Consider the following 19994-nt stretch of genomic DNA (forward strand, 5'->3'; position numbering starts at 1 on the left):
ATTGATCAAGTCAGTGCAATAAAAATACAGTCAAATATTTTCTAGTACTTTTGCTCACAGATTCAAATGTACAGTAAATAAATCAAGTGAAATTTCATGTAGGGTGACAGTGAAAAAATTAGGGTTATATATATTTACAAAGTCAAGACTTTCCAGTTTTTGTAAGCATTTGTCACTAACAAAAATCTGCTTTCTATTTTCCTGTATCAAAGTAATATCAATTTAACCATAGTTATTTATTATCATAAACAGTAACACTTCTTATTTCAGTTCTTAAACCAGGCTCGTAACTTGTTCATTAAAGTCCTTCCACAACTCCACTCCGAAGTAGCTATTATTCTTCCTTCTCACTGAATTTTAGTTTTAGGCAATCGGAACAAAATCTCCCATATACGAGTACACCTTTCATCTTCCTGATTTAGTGTTTGGGTCTTTATAATTCATTGCCCCCAGAATATCAATCCATCTTGAATCCAGATTTTCCAAGATGGAAATCTCAACTCGAATCCCTCTGCCACCATGAAAATTTTCCCGGATTTAATGCAGTCCTCCTCTCTATCCCCACAGCCCAGGGCAGTGTCTGTGTTCCGTCATGTGTCAGTCTGTATCCTGTGTTACAGCATTGGGTTGTGTCTGCTCTTTCAGTTTGCAGTTCTTCAAGAGCAGAGAAAATGCATGTTTGTGTACATATTTACATATCCTTCACCCAACATAGTGTTGCACACATGTAATTTGTGTGTTTCATAATGGAGTTGGTCTTAATCTTTGTAAAAATAAAGAGAAATGAGAAAACACCAATAAGACTTCTATTTCCCAGAGAGACAGTGAAAGAATTTGTTAACTTCTCACAAAACAGCAACCATTGATAACTCTTAAATGCAATACAAATATATAAGAGAATTTTCAATTTTATAAAAATTCCTAAGGGTGATGTTTACATCAGTGCTCTTACTTAGTGTGTTTGATCTACAACTATTCAAGCCTTAAGCTATTGACTCTATACCCTCAGTCATTCTAGGGGCACCTACCTCTCTGGAGACCGTATGTTAAGGAGGCCTTTTACCTTAGGAAACTCCTACACCTTTGAAGTCTCATAAAAATTTCTACTAGGTGTGTCTTATAAGTGACCTTGAAGTGACTGTTGCTTGATTTCTATTGTCTATTTTTTCTGTTGTTATTAATAAATTAATGCTATTTAAATACATTTCTGCTAGGTTATGTTTTCCTGTTCAGATGAATAGATATATCTGAGAAATTATTTCTCTCCAACTTATATGCATTTTTTATGTAATAAGGTTTAGAAAAATATGTCATAGCATTTGATTTATGTATACTAATTATGTAATGAACATTCTTTAAACACTTGTTAGAACTTACTGGGGATCTAACACTATCCCCCCAAAAATGACAGCATAGAAAGAGAAGCTTGACAGGAAAGAACAAGGTTTACCATCAAAGATAAATATCAAAAGTTTTTTATCCAGTTTCCTTCCCTAATACAGTCACATCTCAGTTGGTTTAATATTTTCTCTTGGAGGGAGAGGGGAAGAACAAAAACAGCCTACTGTCTGAATACTTCTCATATAAGTGCTATAGATTCAATACTTGTCTTGCTCAAAATTCATATGTTGAAATCCTAACACCTACTGTGATGGTATTAGGGATGTGATGGTCATTGGGAGGTGATTTGTTCCTAAGAGTGGAGCCTTTATGAATGGGATAATTCCTTCCTTAAAGAGAGCTCCCTCACACCCTCTGCCACGTGAAGGACATAGGTAGAAGATGGCAGTCTGTGACCAGAATGCAGGCTCTGCCCAGACACTGAGTCTACCAGCACCTTGATCTTGGGCTTCCCAGCTTCTAGAACTGTGAGAAATAAATTTATGTTGCTCATAAGCCATCCAGTGTAAGGCATTCTATTATAACAGCCCAAGTGGACTAAGACTTTAATAGGCTAGAAGTACAAATATGACATAGTGCTGTTCATTGTTCTATAGAGTATTTATTTCTATTGTCCTTTCAAACTTTACAGACACTTCTGTATTTTTCTGATACACCATTGTTTCACTAAATTATTGATGCCCATAATAATTCATTAGTAAGATGAAAATATGTTCCTTTTGAATATTATTCTTAAATTTTATAATAATTTAGACATCACTTGAGAAATTAATCTATGGTCTGAAAACATCACTGAGGAATCTAAATAGTCTATTCAACACACACAAGCAGAAGACAATCAATATACATTAATCAATGTACTTTTTAATACATTAAATAATATTTATATAAAATATGTCACTGAAGATATATTTATTTTTATTTCCTATTTCAGTAACTTGTTTTCCATGTTAAAACTTGTTATTCTTCTTTATAGAATCATTATTAACATTTCCACTCTCCAACTATTAAAGGACTTGTTCTCTGTTATTCATTGAACCTTGCTGTCAGGTAATGATAAATGACCACCTTGAAAAGAAAAAGGAAAACCCAGGTGCAGGTCAACAATGAGGATGAGCCCAGGAGAAAGATAATGGTGTAAAGCCATCTTAACTTACTAATTTAGACCTACAAGTCAATAAAAGCTTAATGTCCTGGCAAAAGTCTTCAAACCTGTGTTTACAGAGCCACAGGGTACTATTTTTAAAAGATGACAAAATAGCATAGCAGTAGTTCTTTTATAAGAAAAGTAAGTGGCCAGAGAAAAAGATGGGAGAAAGAAAATGTAGGAGCAAAAATTGAAGAAGTAAAATACAAATAAATTCGTTTTAATAAAAACTCACCGTGCATCTTTTCTGTGTCAGATACTATGTTAATTGCTAAAAAATAATTAGAAAGATGTTCAGTTCTCAATCCTCAAGAAATTCTTAATGTAATAGAGAAAATTTGATAATAAAAAATAATAAAAGCACATTTCACGCAGTACATGCTAGAGTAAAAGTATAAGGATGTATTTTAAAAAATGCAAAATAAACATGTGCTTTTTTATTTTAATTTGCATCTAAAACAGCACCATATTTATAAGAACAAGCCATGGGTTTATGGGAATCCTAAATTTCTAGAATAGACAGAATTCAATCAAGTTTAATGACCTAGAAAGATGAAGTCAGTAATGCCATTTTTCAGGAGGTGACAAAGTGGAACAACATTACTTTTTAAAGATGAAAAAAGAATCTTAACTGTCAGTATTAGTAATCTTGAAATTCTTGGGATGTTTCTATTGTGGTTGGGGTTGTGTTCGTGTGTGCATGCTCACATGAGGGAATATATGGTGTGGTCTTGAGAGCAGACTGAGAAAATAACCTGTCATCTTTCAGCTTTATATTATCCCTTGACCACTATTTTTGTAAACAAAATGTAGAAACTACATATTTAGGACCACATCATCTTATGTACTTTTTTATATTTTAGAGATCACTCTTTAGTGACATCGTATATTTACTTTTACCTTTTTTATTAAATTGATTGGAGTGACATTGGTTAAAAAATTATATAAGGCTTTTTATTAGGAAATGTTTCAAATATGAATTAAGATACAGGGAATTTAATAATAAGCTTCTGCAAATCTATCCCCTTATCTTAAATCTTATACCATTTATAGAGACTACATTTATGCCCCCAAATATAGTATTAATAAGAATAATTTTATCATTTTATCACATTTGTGGTTATTTAGGCACATTCTGAGCATTTTAGATTCTATAAAATTATTATTATCTTCCTTTATTTTACAGATGACAAAATTTAATTCAAGAGACAAAGTAATTTTATTAATTATCTGGTTACTTAATGATAGAGTTAGGATTAGTATCTGACCCCACTGCCTCATTTTGTTGTCATTGTACTGTTGAATTTCAGAAAGTTATAAAAAGAATGAGTTTCTTACTGGAAATAGTAAAGATGAGACACTAATAAACATGAGGGTCTCACATTCTGTTTTCAGCCCTCAACTCTGAAGAGCTATTGAAGCTCTTCAGAATTATCACTGTAAGAGAGTTTTTCTACTATTAATCTCTGCATGTAAACCTCAGTCTCCCAATTTGCTTTCTGGAGAAACTGACTCCAAACTGAACTTTGAGAGTATTCCTTGTCATTATTCCATCCCTGTATTATGTTGAGGCCATGAATTTGTCCTGTAAACAATGTGGATGGCTGTATGACTTCTCCTGATGGGTGATCAACAGGACAGATATAAAGTAAGATGGTAACTACTGAGTTAAACCAGAATTTCAATTTTAACTCAATGACTGAAACTAGTGTATATAGTGCAGAGCTTATCCTATAGATCCCTATATAACTGGCATAGAAAGATAAATGTGTAGGTTAGTAGACTTTGTCACACCTCCAGGAGGTAACACCTGAGGACTTAGTCATCCTCAGTGGTCATACTTGCCAGGATGCCACACAAACGCTGGCAAAATGAAAACACAAAAGTCACAGAATGCAACTTGTTCTTTTTTTCAAATTATATTGTATAATTGCCTATAATTCTACTCATAAAGTATCTAGGAATACTTGGGCATTTTCAGCTTTGTTGGGTTATCAATCATTGTTAAACCTGAAATAATGTTTCAATATGAAGTTCTGCTTACGCTTCACAGGGCCATTAATATTTTTCACACTCACCCAGAACCAGCACAATTTAAGATACCATGAAGTGCCTTGGAAAGACAGAATTTTGAAAAAGAACGGAGTGTTAGGAATAAGTGAATACTACATAAGACATTTTGTCAGACAGTTGGGTGGGTGGAAACAGATGCAGTCCTTCACTCCTTGGTTGTTTGGAATGGCTTGCCTGCACATGGGGTTGTTTCTTATTTCAGTGCCATTAACTTCATTCTGACATATGAAAGTTATGTATTAACCTATAACTAATAAGCAGTTATAGCAAGGCGATAAGATATAAAGTTAAGATGCAAAATTCAACCTCTATTCTATATTACCAGCAATGAATAATTGAAATGTGAAATTAAAAACATAATACCATTTACACTAGCATCTACAACCTGAAACACTTAGGCATAAATCTAAGAAAAACATATAAAAGGTCTGTGTGAGAAAAACTATAAAATTCTGATAAAACAGGGGAAAGAGTAACTAAATAATTGAGGAATTTATCCATGTTCATGGAAAGGAAGAGTCAGCATTGTCAATATGGCAGTTCTTCCCAACTCGATCAGTGGATTTAGTGAAATCTTTATCAAAACCCCAGCAAGTAATTTGGGAATATTAAAATATTGATTCTATATCTTACGTGGTGAGCACAGAAAAACAGAGTAGCTGATAAAATATTGTAGAAAAATCAACTTAGAAGACTGACACTATATGACTTCAAGACTCACTGGAAGAAACCATAGTCAAGACAGCGTGCTATGGGTGAAAGGACAGACCAATAGATCAATGGAACAAAGAAGAGCCCAGAAACAGTCATCTAATCTCTGACAAAGAGCAAAAATAATTTGTTTCAACAAATCATGAAAAAAAAAAACTAAAGGCTCCACATGTAAGAAAGAAGAATGTAGATATAGACCTTACATCCTTCTCAAAAATTATCAAATTGTTTATAAAGCTAAGTATAAAACACAAAATTTTAAAACTTCTGGGAGAAAAAAATACACATGGCCTTTGATATGACAATGACTATTTAGATACAATACCAAAATCATGATCCATAGAAGAAATAATTGAAATTTTGGACTTCATTAAAATTTAAGAACTTCTGTTCTATAAAAGATAATGTCAAGATAATAAGAAGACTAGCCACAGACTAAAATAAATTATTTTTAAAGAGATATCTGGTAAAGTACTGTATCCAAAAATATAAAAAGAACATTTAAAAATCAACAATAAGAAACAATTACATTTAAAAAATGGGTAAAACATCTGGAGATATCTTAGCAAAGAATATATGATAGAAAATAAGCATATAAAATTATAGTCTGCATCATATGTTGTTAAGAGAATTGAAAATTAAAAAAAACAATAAAATACCACTGTACACCAGTTAGAATAGCTAAAATAAAAAATGCTGCCAATACCAAATGAATTTAGATAAACAGAAACTCTTATTCATTGCTGGTGGAAATACAAATTGGTAAAACCAATTTTGGAAAACAGTGTGACAGTTGCTTTAAAATTAAAGATAATCTTACAATATGATAGAACAATTGTGCTTCCAAATGATCTGTAAACTCATGTCAAGTCAAAAACCTGCTCAAGGTTGTTTACCATGGCTTTATTTGTCATTGTCAAAACGTGGAAGCAATCCTGCCCGCGGATGAATACATTAACGCTGGTACACCGAGACAATGGAGTGTTATTCAGCACTAAAAGGAAATGAGCTATAAAGCCGCGAAAAGACAGTGAGGGACCTCTAATTCTTATTACTAAGTGAAAAAAGCCAATCTGAAAAAGCCATGTACTGTATGATTCCAATTATGTAACATCTGGAAAAGGCAAAACTGTGGAGATGATTAAAAGATTCGTGGTCGCCTGGGGGCGGGGGAAGAAAGGCTGAATCCACGCAGCACAGAGGTATTTTAGGGTAGCATCTGTATGCGGCTATCGTGGTGGATCCATGTCATTATATAGCTGTCAAAACCCATGAATGTACATCACCAAGAATTAAATCTAGTATAAATTATAGACTTTGGGTGACAAGATGTTAATGTAGGCTTACTGATTTTAACAAATACTCCTCTGTGGCAGGAAGTTGGTTGTGGGGGAGGCTGTCGGTATGTGGGGGTAAGGTATGTGGGAACCTTCTGTACTCGCTACTCAATTTTTCTGTGAGCCTGAAACTGCATATAAAATAAATTATATTAAAATATGAAATTAAAAATTAAAAATGGATCATTTTCCTGAATATAATTTACTCGGACATAGCCCCATTCATACTCTTAGAGCCAAATGATGTCAGTATAACCGAAAATAGTTTTAAGTCACAACACCAATACACATTCAACTTCGAACATCTGAATCAAGGTTGATAAGTTAAAGTCATTTGACAGCTAAGTGGTAGGGTGCTCATAGGTTTTATGTCTTCCGTTGGGTGACAAGCTAGCAGGAATATCTAGTTTTCTTGGCGGTGAGTGGTCAGTCTGCTTGGAAGTTGGCACATTTTGGAAGAGGCAGTGTGATATGATGAGTCAGTGGGTATTGGGTTGCTTCCCGCCTAAGGGACAATTTACTTCTCTGTAAAACGGAGATAAACTAAAATACATTTTTAAATTAATGTACACTATAAAATGCCTTGACCACGCCTTGCCTATGGGAGATTGTACAGGATGAATATTAGTACTTTTTGTTAGGACATGAAACTGGTGCTGAAAGTGCAGGCAGAATATGAGAAACAGAGTACGCAATGAAGTGCACTTCTTAAACCACTGTTTGAAGGCCAGCATCTCACACGGGCTCAACACAGCTCTCACCCACACATGAAGTGTTGACTTCGTTTGAAGACCTGGGAGATTCGATGATACTCGCTCCAAATCCTCCCCAGTCAGAATTAAGTACTAGAACTTGGAGGCAACTATTCCTCCGAGGTAAGCAGCGGCTCTCCTGTCTGCCTCACTCTCCATCTGGTGTTTTTCATGCTGGCGTGTCGCCGGCCCGGCCTCTTCCGTCACTTGTGTTTGAACCCCTAGTGTAAAACACACTAAACTGCATAAAGTAAATCTGCTTCGAGGTAACAACCTATATTTTGAAAACACCACATAATGGTATTTAATGGTTTTATTTAGAATGTAGTTAACTTCACAGTCTCCCATAAAATGTGTCACTAAAATGTATTCACTTAGATATGGGCTTAAATATTACTTCTAAGTTTGTTCCATCCTTTCCAATCAAGGTAAGTAACAAGGGATACTTATCTTGACTAATGGGATAGCCCATTTAGAAGAATTTCTTGTTTGTTTAATAAGTCGATAAAATGCACGTGAGCTAAGAGGAAGAATATTGGGTGGGTTCCACCTACGCTTCTAAAGAATTACTGCAGACTCCTACAAGAGGAAGGCAGCAGCTCTGACCTGGGCCCTGCTCTGCCTTGTTTCTTGCTGAACCTTGTCCTTTAAATCAGCTCTCACATGGATGTGAGAGAGAAACATGGGTCAGTTGCCTCCCACACATGCCCCAACTGGGGAGCAAACCCACACCCTCAGATGAGGCTCCAACCAACTGAGCCACCTGGCCAGGGCTTACATGGGGATTTTAAAAGAACCTAAAATATCAAGCTACTGAGACAATGAAATAACATGATAAATTTAAAGTGCCTAAGATTGTATTTGCTGCATATGAGTTAGTTTTAAACAATTGGAGGCTGCTCGGGTCATTGACCTGTTAAGACAAGTCTGGTCCAGTCACACACACACGCAAACACACACACTCAAGCATCCCTCATTTTAAAGATGGTGGATTATGTTAAACAAATGGCTTCTTATTCAGCTGAGTGACTAAGTGTTTACTGTGCATATTTGATTCCATACCTGGTCCTGCAAGTGGTAGCTAATGAAGAAGGAGGGATATAATGGAGGTGAAGGAAAAAATGGCCATGAAAGGAAAGAAAAGAAATAGCGAGATCGAGGAGATGTCTCTGCTGGGGTAAGAACAAAGGTGGTTTCCATGCAATGTCTTAATAGGGATATACCCTTCTTAGGGCATCGGAAATCGTCAAAAACATGTCATAGGCAGCTACCTTGAATTTATGCTTAGAGTTGCTAAAAGGAAGTTTCAGGGAGGGTCTCTGCAATGGGTTTGAATGGACACAAGGATGGTGTTAAAGAAAGTAGTATATAACACAGCAAAAAAAAGTGCCTGGATTAACCATGAAACATAGGTGCCTGAGACATCACAGAATGCTTCAGTTTTATGGCATGCATCTTTTTCAGGCAGTGATTTAAAATAATCCTAGGGAAACGTCATAGAATATTTAACTTAAAGAAGAAGTAATTCAGGGGAAAAAGATAAAATTGTCATCAATGTTTAGAAGTGTGTCTTGAGATAGAGGTGATTTTTGTAGCTGAAGAAGACAGAATTCAAAAATTAGGAAAATATTTGTGATGCATATTTTCAGTCAGTGAGGTAGAATTTTATGAATACAGGTACGACAACCTCTGTTTGGACCCACACACTGCACAGCAGAACACAATGGTAAACCACTGCCTCATTTTATTTTCTTCTTATTATTTTGTTCAATCTGTTTTACCTTGAAAACTGTGACAGAACAGTCCAAAAGGGAATACTAAATAATATTGCAAGATGAGACTCCCAGGTCAGAAAGCATGCAAACTGTTACTGGGGAAGAGAACAAATAGGAACTGAATCGTGACTAATGACACACTAGACCAAAGCCGAAGGAATGTCTAGTGGCTGCTGTGCACGAAAGTAAGACAAAGGCACAATGCCTCACGAAACACGCCATTCGAGCATGGAAAGTAAGAAGCATGAACCAAGGTAAACTGGAAATTGTCAAGCAAGCAAGAAAACGTTTGGATATTACAGTATTTAGTGTTATTAAAACGAACCAGAATAGGACATTTCCAGTCAGGCAAGTACATACAAAGTGTTCTACTCTGGAAATGACAAACACATAAGAAACAAAGTTGCTTTAATTCTGAGCAAGATAGAGCACAGACAGACATGGGCGACAACGGAAGTTCTGATCAAATAATATCGAACAGTCTTCTAGTAAAACCTATTAATAGAACCATCGTTTAAACCTATGCTCCGACTATATAGGCTTAACAAGATAAAATAAAAAGCTTGTATGCAAGTATCCAAGAAGAAATTGATCACACACAAAAACAAGATGTGCTGATAATTATAGGTGACTGGAGTGCAAAAGCAGGAAATAAAGCAGTATGCATGTCATCAAAAAATAAACTAGAGGTCAGAAATGAAGCAGAAAATTGGCTTATGGATTTCTGTGAAGCCAACAACTTGTCCATGGCAAACACATGTTTCAGAAAAGTGAACAGATGACTGCGTGGACATCTCCAGATGGCCAATATTGAACTCAAATAGACTATGTAATTGGAAGCAGGAGATGGAGAAGCTGTACTCTCTGACAAAACAAGATCAGGAGCAGATTGTGGTGCTGACCACGAACTGTTAATATCAAACCTAGAGCACAACTGAAGAAGAGCACTGAGAGAATTATAGTGCCAACATATAATGTACATAACAGTTCGGATGGATTTAAAGCCCACATAAAAAACCAGACTTGCATTGTTAAAATTGATTGACCATGAACAAGAAGAACTGTGGCCTCAAACCAGGTCTATTCAGGAAGAATGTGAAAAGACAATGCCAGAAGTACAAGGGAAAGAAAAATCAAGATGAGTGACAGAAGAAACATTAAAAATTGTTAGACACAGATACAAGGGATGAGGAAAAGATGACAAAACAGGGCTAGAATCCTGAACACAACTTTTCAATGGCTATTACATAGAAATAAAGATAACTATTACCGGGTTGGCCAAAGTGTTCATTTAGTTTTTCCTTAAAATAAAAAGACACATTTTTCATTTTCACCAAAACTTTATTGATTTGGGTATTTTGAGTATGTTGGTTATCTCCCACTTGGTATATTGTTGATTGTTCTAATTAATGTTTCTATTTGATCCCTATCCACTTCAACTGGTCTACCTGATGGCGGAGCATTGTCCAGCGGGAAATCTCCAGCATGAAACTTTGCAAATGAGTTTTGACACATTCAATCAGTCACAGCATCTTCTCCACACACTGCCCAAATCTTTTTCTGCATTTCAGTCGCATTTTTACCTTTCTTGAACTAATAAAGCATAATATGCCAAAAATGTTGTGTGTTTTCATCCATCTTCAATATTAAAATGGCTGCACAAAAATTTATCTAGTTTGATAAGATTTTTAAAAATGCACACTGATATGACAGCTGTCATAATACAACCTAACACAATTGTTTCAAATGAAGTTAAAGACAACTAAGTGCTACTAGAGCCACATTACAGGAAAAAAAACAAATGAACATTTTGGCCAGCCCAATACAATGTATGAAGATAAAACAGAACCACAAAAGAAAAAAGATAGAAAAACAAGTGATCTCTACCAGGAGGTTCAAAAAATAAAAAGGAAATTCAAACCTAGATTAGGAATCCTGAGAGACCAACAAGGAATCACGTTATCTGAAGAGGAGGAAATAAATGGGAAGGAATGAGATGGAAACAGTGCACTGAAAAGTTGTACAGAACAAAGGATGACAGATACCTGTGAAGAGGATTTCTAGGAAGAATCACCTGTGGTTCTAGAAAGCAAAATGAAAGCTTCTCTGATAGTATTGGGAAGAAATAAATCCCCAGGGATAGATGGGATACCCATAGAATTATTTCGAGCCACAGAGGCAGAATCTGTCAAAGTTCTAACAAGACTACACCAACAAATATGGAAAAGAAGGTTATGGCCTACAGACTGGAAACATTCAATATAGATCCCAATCTCCAAGAAAGGAGATGCGAAGGACTCCAGCAACTACAGGACAGCTGCTCCAGTTTCTGACACAAGTGGTGCTCCAGGTGATGCAACAAAGACTTCTTTAGAGAAAGAAATGATAGGTTCAGAAAAGAAAGAGACAGTCAGGTGTAACTGCAAGCATTTGTTGGATACTGGAGAGTTCCAACATATTTCAGGAAGAGATTAGTCTATGTGACTACGGTAAAGCCTTTGACTCTGTTGATCATGAAAAGGTATGGGTTCTCGAAAAAGGGCACGGCTCCACTTAGACTGTCCTGGTGTGAGACGCCACTGGGGGACAGAAGGCTACAGTCAGCACAGAATATGGTGAAACAGAGTGGTTTCCTATATGCAAAGGTATCAGACAAGTGTGCATTTTACCTCCTTCTGTGTTTAATCTGTATGCAGAAAATACATTATATGAAAAACAGGGGTGAGAGGAAGGAGGAGTGTAAATTGGTGGAAGAATTATCAACAAGATATGCAGAATGTAGCAGTGATTTGAAACAACTTCTGATGAAAGTGGAAAAAGTGCCAAAGCAGTAGTGAATTTGGACGTGAGGACACAAACATCATGACAAAGGAAGAAATACCCGACTTTAATATAGGCAATGAAGACACATAAGTTGTTACGATTTTGCTTATCTTGGTTCAGTCATCGATTTGAATAAAAAACTACAGTGAAAAAATCAAAGAGAAGGCTGAGGTACAAAAAGCAGTAATGGAAAAATTAAGAAAGATCAGCAAGAGCAAAAATGTGTCATTAGGAAAAAAGGCTAAGATTATCTATACACTCTCATTCCCAATTACTGTAATACTATGTATGGATGCCAAAATTGGAAAGTGAAAAAGGCTGACAGGGTATATGTGTACACACACACACACACACACACACAAACACACACACACATATATCTCTCCAATAAACCATACACACACGTCTGTATGTTTGCACACACATTTACTTGGACTAATGGTGTTGGAGAGGAGCTCTGCCAACCCCCTGGAACCCCAGAGAGACTAACAAGTAGGTCCTAGAGTAAATCGGGCCTGAAATATTAGAGGAAGCAAATATGACAAAACTGAAACTGTCCTTCCGGGACATTATGATGTGGCAGGATTCTTTGGAAAAGTGAACAATGCTGGGAAAAGTAGAAAACAGCAGGAAGAGGCAAACCAAGTACGAGATGGATTGTCTCCATAAAAATGCCATGGGCATGAGTTTGTAGGAGCTGAGCAGGCTTGTTGAGGGCAGGACATTTTGGACATCGCTCATCCCTGTGGTTGCCAGAAGTCAGAGCTGACTCAGTGGAACATAAAATACACAAACACAGCTACCTTTAAATATACTAACTACGTGATAAAGTAATTAATCCTTATCTTACACATGTCTGAGAATGGAACGAACTGACAACTTCTTATAGTTACCGGAAAAAATGATGTTGCATTTGATAGAAAATCCAGACTAGAAAATCTTCAATGACTATCTCTTTTTTAATTCTGACAAAATTCCAGTGGGTAAATTTTTTTCCTATTAGATGTTTGGTCTATATATAAGGAAATGAGTACAAACTCAAATTTAATTTGTGGTTCAATCCTCTTATTGTTTTTTTCTCTAGAGGCACATAATTTTATGCATGAAATAATTAAACTGATAGTGTAGAAACAGTATATAGACAGTGAAAACAGATGACATGAATTTATTCTTTTTAGTTAGCAAATATTTAAGTGTAGTTTGGCACAATATAATGTTATACAAACTCCACCTTGGTGATCCAAACCTTTAGGAGGAAAATAAACCTCTAAAATGAGTTGTGCAAAGTGCTATTATAACACCAGCAAAAGTGGATTCATTGCATCACAGCTACCATAAAAACAGTAATCATAAAAGAATCTGCAACTGCAAAATATCTTTAGATTCTAAAATAATTATAGTTTTCTAATGCTTAGAATAGTATTGTTGCCTGACAACATAAAGTAGGATCAGTCTTCCAAATTTAAAAAGAGAAGTAAAATGGTCACTCTTTGCAGATAAGACAATACTATATATAAAAAACACTAAAGACTACACTAAAAAATAATGGAATTAATTCATAATTTCAGAAAGTTGCAGGAGAAATAATTCATATACATAAATATCTAGTGTCTCTATACATACATACTAATAACAAACTATTAGAAAGAAGAATTACAAAAACAAACCCATTTATAATTGGATTAAAAAGAATAAAATACTCAGCAATAAACTGAACCAAAGATGTGAAAGATTTGTCCTCTGAAAGCTATAAAGCAGTGATGAAAGACATTAGAGGTGACTCATATAAGTGCAAAAGTGTGCTATGTGTATATGTAGGAAGAATTAATATAGTTAAAATGTCCGTATCACCCAGAGAAATATATAGATTCCATACAATCGCTAGCAAAAAGCCAATGGGATTTTTCACAGAACTATGACATATAATTCTAAAATTTATGGAATCACAAAAGATGCAAAATAGAAAAGCAATCTCCAGGAAAAAAGAACAATGTTTGGGTACCATGTGCCCCAATTTTAAACTATACTACAAAGCAATAGTAATCAAAAACAGTAAGGTAGTAGCATAAAAACAGATACATAGATCAATTGGATGGAATATAACACTAAGAAATGAATCTATGTTTCTGTGTAGTCAATTTATGACAAAGAAGCAAAAAAATATGCAATGGGGAAAAACAGTCTCTTCAATCAGTGGTGCCAAAAAACTGAACAGCTACATGAAAAAGAATGAAACTGCATCACTTATACACAAAAATGAACTCAAACTAGATTAAAGACATATGTGTAAGACCTGAAATCATAAACTCCCAGCAGAAGACATAGGTATGAAATTCTTGGACATAGGTCTTGGCAAAATATATATAATATATAATATATAATAATATATATATATGTTTCCTCAGGCAAGGGCAACAAAAGGAAAAGTAAACAAACTAAAAAGCCTTTATTTAGTCTTTTGCACAGCAAAGGACACTATCAACAAAATGAAAAGGCAACCGGCTTAATGGAACAACATATATGCAAATGATATATACAATAAAGGATTAATACCCCAAAGCTGTAAATAACTTACACAATTTAATCAAACAATTTGATTTTAAAAATGGGCAGAGAACTTAAATGTACATTTTCTTTTCTGAGAAAGACTTATAAGTGGCCAACGGGCACATCGGAAGATGCTTAGCTAATCATCAGAGAACTGCAAACCAAAACCGCAATAAGCTATCTCCTCAAACCTGTCAGAATTATTGTTATTAAAAAGACAATGAATAACAAATGCTGGCAAGAATGTGGAGAAAAGGGAACCCTTATACACTGTTCGTAGGAATGTAAATTGGTGCAGCCACTATGGAAAAATAAGTATAAACTTCTCTCAAAAATTTAAAAGTAAAACTAAAATGCAAATCAGCAATTCCACTTCTGGGTATTTATTGGATAAAAACAACAATTTGAAAATATATTTGTACCTCTATGATATTGAATAACTATTTAAATATTTAAAAGAGCTAGGATATGGAAACAACCTGTGTTCATTGATAGATTAATGCATAAAGAATAAAAAAGTGATACATTGGGTTGGCCAAAAAGTCTGTTTAGTTTTTTCCATAAAATAAAAGATATTTAAAATTTTTTTCACCAATAGCTTCATTGATTTGGGTATATTAAGTATGTCAGCTATGTCCTGCTATTGGTTTCTAGTAGGTAGAGGCCAGGGGTGCTGCTAAACATCTTCTAATGCATAAGACAGTCCCACAGTAAAGAATTGCTTGGCCAAAATGTCAGTAGTACCTAGAAAACTTGCAAACCACTTTTGACACATTTGATCAGTCACAGCACCTTCTCCCTACACTGCACAATTTTTTTTTTGCATTACAGTTGAGTTTTTACCTTTCTTGAAATAATAGGGTATAACACATTGAAAATGTTGTATATCTTCTTCTATATCAATATTAAAGTGTCTATGCAAAAATTCACCAGGTTCAATAACTTTTTTAAATGCATGTTGATATGACAGCTGTCACGATACAATGTAACAAAGTTGTTTCAAATGAAGTTAAAGACAACTAAGCACTACTAGAGCAATATTATGAAAAAAATGAACATTTTGACCAACCCAATATATATATAAACACCACTTTATATCTATATATGTGTTTTGTCTAGAATGTGTCCAGCCATGTAATATGCAAAATAGAGACATTTATTGAAGAAGATGACCTTCAAAGTGGGCACCTTAGGACCTCACATAGTTTTCCTAATCACCATCATCTGCCTTGTCATATTTACTTGAACCTCATTGACTGTGTGAAATATCTTTCCTTTCAAAGATGATTTTAGTTTTGGGAAAAGCCAGAAGTCACAGGGCACCACGTCTGGGCTATAGCAGGGCTGAGTCACCTGGGTAATCTGATGTTTTGCCAAAAAACTCTGCCGGTGAAGTGATGGGTGAGTGGGTGCATTGTTTTGATGAAGCTGCCAACCACCAGTTGGCCATAACTGCAAGCTGCTGAGTCCCAACAGTTTTTGCAGAGGAATGTCCACGCTTAACACAAAATCTGATGCAGACTCATTTGCTCTACTCTCTCAGTTACTTTGAACACGACAGTCACACAGTACACATATTCACTCAATGGCGCCTACTGCCCACACTGACTAGTACAATGCAAGCCATCATTGTTCACACATGTGCATCCTAGTCCACTCTTCTTGGCAGCCAGGTTACACTGATGTCACTCAAACCACCCTCCTTACATGAACAATGGCTGGACTTTTTCTGGACAGATCATGATCCATATGAAGGACTATGATGCATCCAAAAAAGAATGAAACCTAGTCATATGAGACAACATGTATGGACCTAGAGGGTATTAGGATAAGTAAATGACTCAAAGAAAGACTCATAATGTATGATTTCACTTATTTGTGGAATCAAACAGCAAAACAAATCAACAAACAGAATAAATAGGAACTCACAGATAGAACAAACTGATGATTGTCAGGGGAAATGGTGCGGGAATGGGCAAAACAAGTGAAGGGGATGAAGAGATTTAACTTTCATTTATAAAGTAAATAATTCTCAGGGATGTAATGCGTAGTAGTAAAGGGGATGCAATACATTTGTATGGCGACAGGTAGTTGCTAGACTTAATGTGGTTTTATTTAATAAGGCATTCCAATGCCAAGTCACTATTTTATACATCAATACTTCAATTTAAAATTTTTTAATTAAAAAAGCATTTCACAGAATTGTGATTTTGCTCATTCAAAACAGGGTCATCTTGACTTACTCAACAGATGTGTCACTAAAAAGTTGTGTTTAGGCCTGGCTGGTGTAACTCAGTGGATTGAGCGAGGGCCTGTGAATCAGAAGATTTCGGTTCGATTCCCGGTCAGGGCACATGCCTGGGTTGCAGGCTGGTTCCCTGCAGGCCAACTCCCAGCAGGGGACGCACGAAAGGCAACCATACATTGATGTTTCTCTCCCTCTCCTTCCCCTCTAAAGATAAATAAATAAATAAATAAATCTTAAAAAAAAAAAATAAAAAAAATAAAAAAATAAAAAGTTGTGTTTAGATGTTAGCTAAAACAGTAAAAAATCATTATTAGGAATTACACAGTAAAAAATAAGAACAGAAATAAACAAGGTTGTGAAAAATGCAATAATCATAGTTTAAAATAAAAATTGCTTATACCTAATTTGAAGAGGAATCTATATAAATACTTCTAAATTGTGATTTCCAATTTCTTTCCCTTTACCTCAAATACCTGAGAACATGCTTCAATAATTCAAAGTCAATGATAAATACCAAACAAAAGAAGAAAGAAAAAATAATTCTCTTTTGGAATCTTAACTCCGGCTTTAAAAAAATTATATATTAAACAAAAAACAGAATATAAATTTAACTGAAAAATTCAATCCTTTTAACATATTATTGACACTTTCACGATACTTTGTCATAAATTATTCCCCAAGGAAATAGTAAAACTATGTTTTCTTGACAATTAAGCTTGTTGGTAATATAGAAAATTTCAAAATCTACCTGATTGATCAACTTTCCCACTTTAGGTAGCTTTCAGAACACAGAATAAAGCCAGACAAATCCAAGGATTCATTGCATTATAACTGAGATGCCTATATTAAACCACATTTTTAAAAGTTTGAATTAATAAGCAAACAAAGAGGTGTTTGGAAAGTCAATGTTCCCCCTTGGGGAACATATTCTGTCATCACACAGAGAACCTCCTGTCTGTACTTCATTTTTAAATTGGGCAACATCTGTCCTACTTTTTTTCCATGTCTAAAAGAGTAGCATGTACACCATTGCTCCCTGGAGGAAAGCTGGAGACTGCATAATGAGCCTTGTTAGGCCACAAGAATACTTGTATATCTAATTGTATTATTTCCTTCTAGAATGTATATAAACTTTTACAGTAGTAATTTGTATTTCTAAGTCAAGAAAATTCAAACAATTGAAAATACTTTTTTGGTTACTATTGTTTCTGTCATTTTAGTTGTTAAGAAATATAGGTCATTATGTTGGAAGCAACCTAAATACCTACCAGTAAATGAGTGGATAAAAAAACTGAGATACATTTACACAATGGAATACTATGCAACAGAAAGAAAGAAGGAGCTCCTATCCTTCACGACACCATAGATGGAACTGGGGAGCATTATGCTAAGTAAAATAAGCCAAGCAGTGAAAGACAAATACCATATGATCTCACCTATAAGTATAACCTAATCAACAAAACAAACAAGCAAGCAAAATAGAACCAGAAACACTGAAATAAAGAACAAACGGACAGTAACCAGAGGTGGGGGAAAAGGGATAATGGGAGAGACTAGGGGAAGGTCTATCAAGGAACACATATAAAGGACACATGGACAAAACCAAAGTGGGTAGGTTCAAGGGTGGGAGGCGGGGATGGGTGGGGCAAGGGACCATGGTGGGGTGAAAATGAAGACAAACACACTTGAATAATAATAATAAGAAGAAGAAGAAGAAGAAGAAATGTAAGGTGTTATATTATTAGAAAAACATTTTTATGGTAACAAATTGTCCAAACTACATGTCTTTTTTTAAGTTTTATTTTTTTGTTTTAATATTTTATTCATTTTTATTTTTAGAGAGACAGGAAAGGAAGGAGAAAGAGAGGGAGAGAAACATCAATGTGTGGTTGCCTCACATGTGCCCCCTACTGGAGACGTGCCCTGCAAACTAGGCATGTGTCCTAGGCATGGGGATACCACTTGGGACCCTCTAGTTCTCAGGGCGGCATTCAATCTGCTGAGCCACACCAGCCAGTGGACACATCTTTCTAGGTGCATTAGTATTGGTCTGTATTCATTATTATACAAAATTTCTCCAACTCTAACAAAAAAGACTTAAAAGAAACTGATTACATTTGTACTTACTTGTCCTATTCACAGGTTCTCTAGAATGTAAAGTTTATGGTTATATATAAGAACTTCAAAAGTATAAACTATTTTCACTACACCTATCCATTCACTGGAGACAGAATTTCACTGTAAATGCAGTCAGTCAAACCTCTTTATTTATGGATTACAGTTGCCCCCATTCTTCCCCCATTACTCTCCCATGCCCTACCCACCCCTACCTCCCACATTCAATCCTCCTCCCCCCTCTGCTGTTCTTTGACTTGACCCTTCCCCTTCTTTCCCTGTTATCCCCCTCACAAACCCCTGTGGTCACTGTCAGTTTATTCTTTGTTTCCATGCCAGATTCTATTTTGCTCATTTTTTGTTATAGGTGGGATCATATAGGGTTTGTCTTTCACCACCTGCCTTATTACACTCAGCATAATGCTCTCCAGCTCCATCCATGCTGTTTGAAAGGGTACGAGCTCCTTCTTTCTTTCTGCTGCATAGTATTCCTTTGTGCAAATGCACCACAGTTTTTTGATCCACTCATTCACTGATGGGCACTTAGACTGCTTTCAGCACTTGGCTATTGTAAATTGTGCTGCTATGAACATTGGGGTGCATGGTTCTTTTGGATTGGTGTTTCAGGGCTCTCAGGATATAATCCCAGCAGTGGAATGGGTGGTCAAAAAGCAGTTCCATTTTTAGTTTTTAGAGTAAATTCCATGCTGTTTTCCACAGTGGCTGCAGCAGTCTGCATTCCCACCAACAGTGTGCTGGGATTCCTTTTTCTTCACAACCTTTTGTTTCTTGATTTGTTTATGATAGCCATTCTGACCAGTGTGAAGTGGTATCTTATTGTGGCTTTAATTTGCATCTCTCTAATGGTTAGTGGTGCTGAGCATCCTTTTTGTGTCTATGGGCCCTCTGTATGTCCTCCTTGGAGAAGTGTCTGTTCACGTCCTTTGCTCATTTTTAAACTGGATTTTTTCTCTTCCTGGTGTAAAGTCTAATACCTTCTAGCTGATAAGGTTTTATCTGTGCATGAAAGCCTCCTTTTCAAATGTTTTCCTCCTCCATTTTATC

The sequence above is a fragment of the Sturnira hondurensis genome, unplaced genomic scaffold, assembly GCF_014824575.4.
Source record: "Sturnira hondurensis isolate 20B ecotype Veracruz unplaced genomic scaffold, ASM1482457v3 Scaffold0016535, whole genome shotgun sequence".
Taxonomy (NCBI): Eukaryota; Metazoa; Chordata; class Mammalia; order Chiroptera; family Phyllostomidae; genus Sturnira; species Sturnira hondurensis.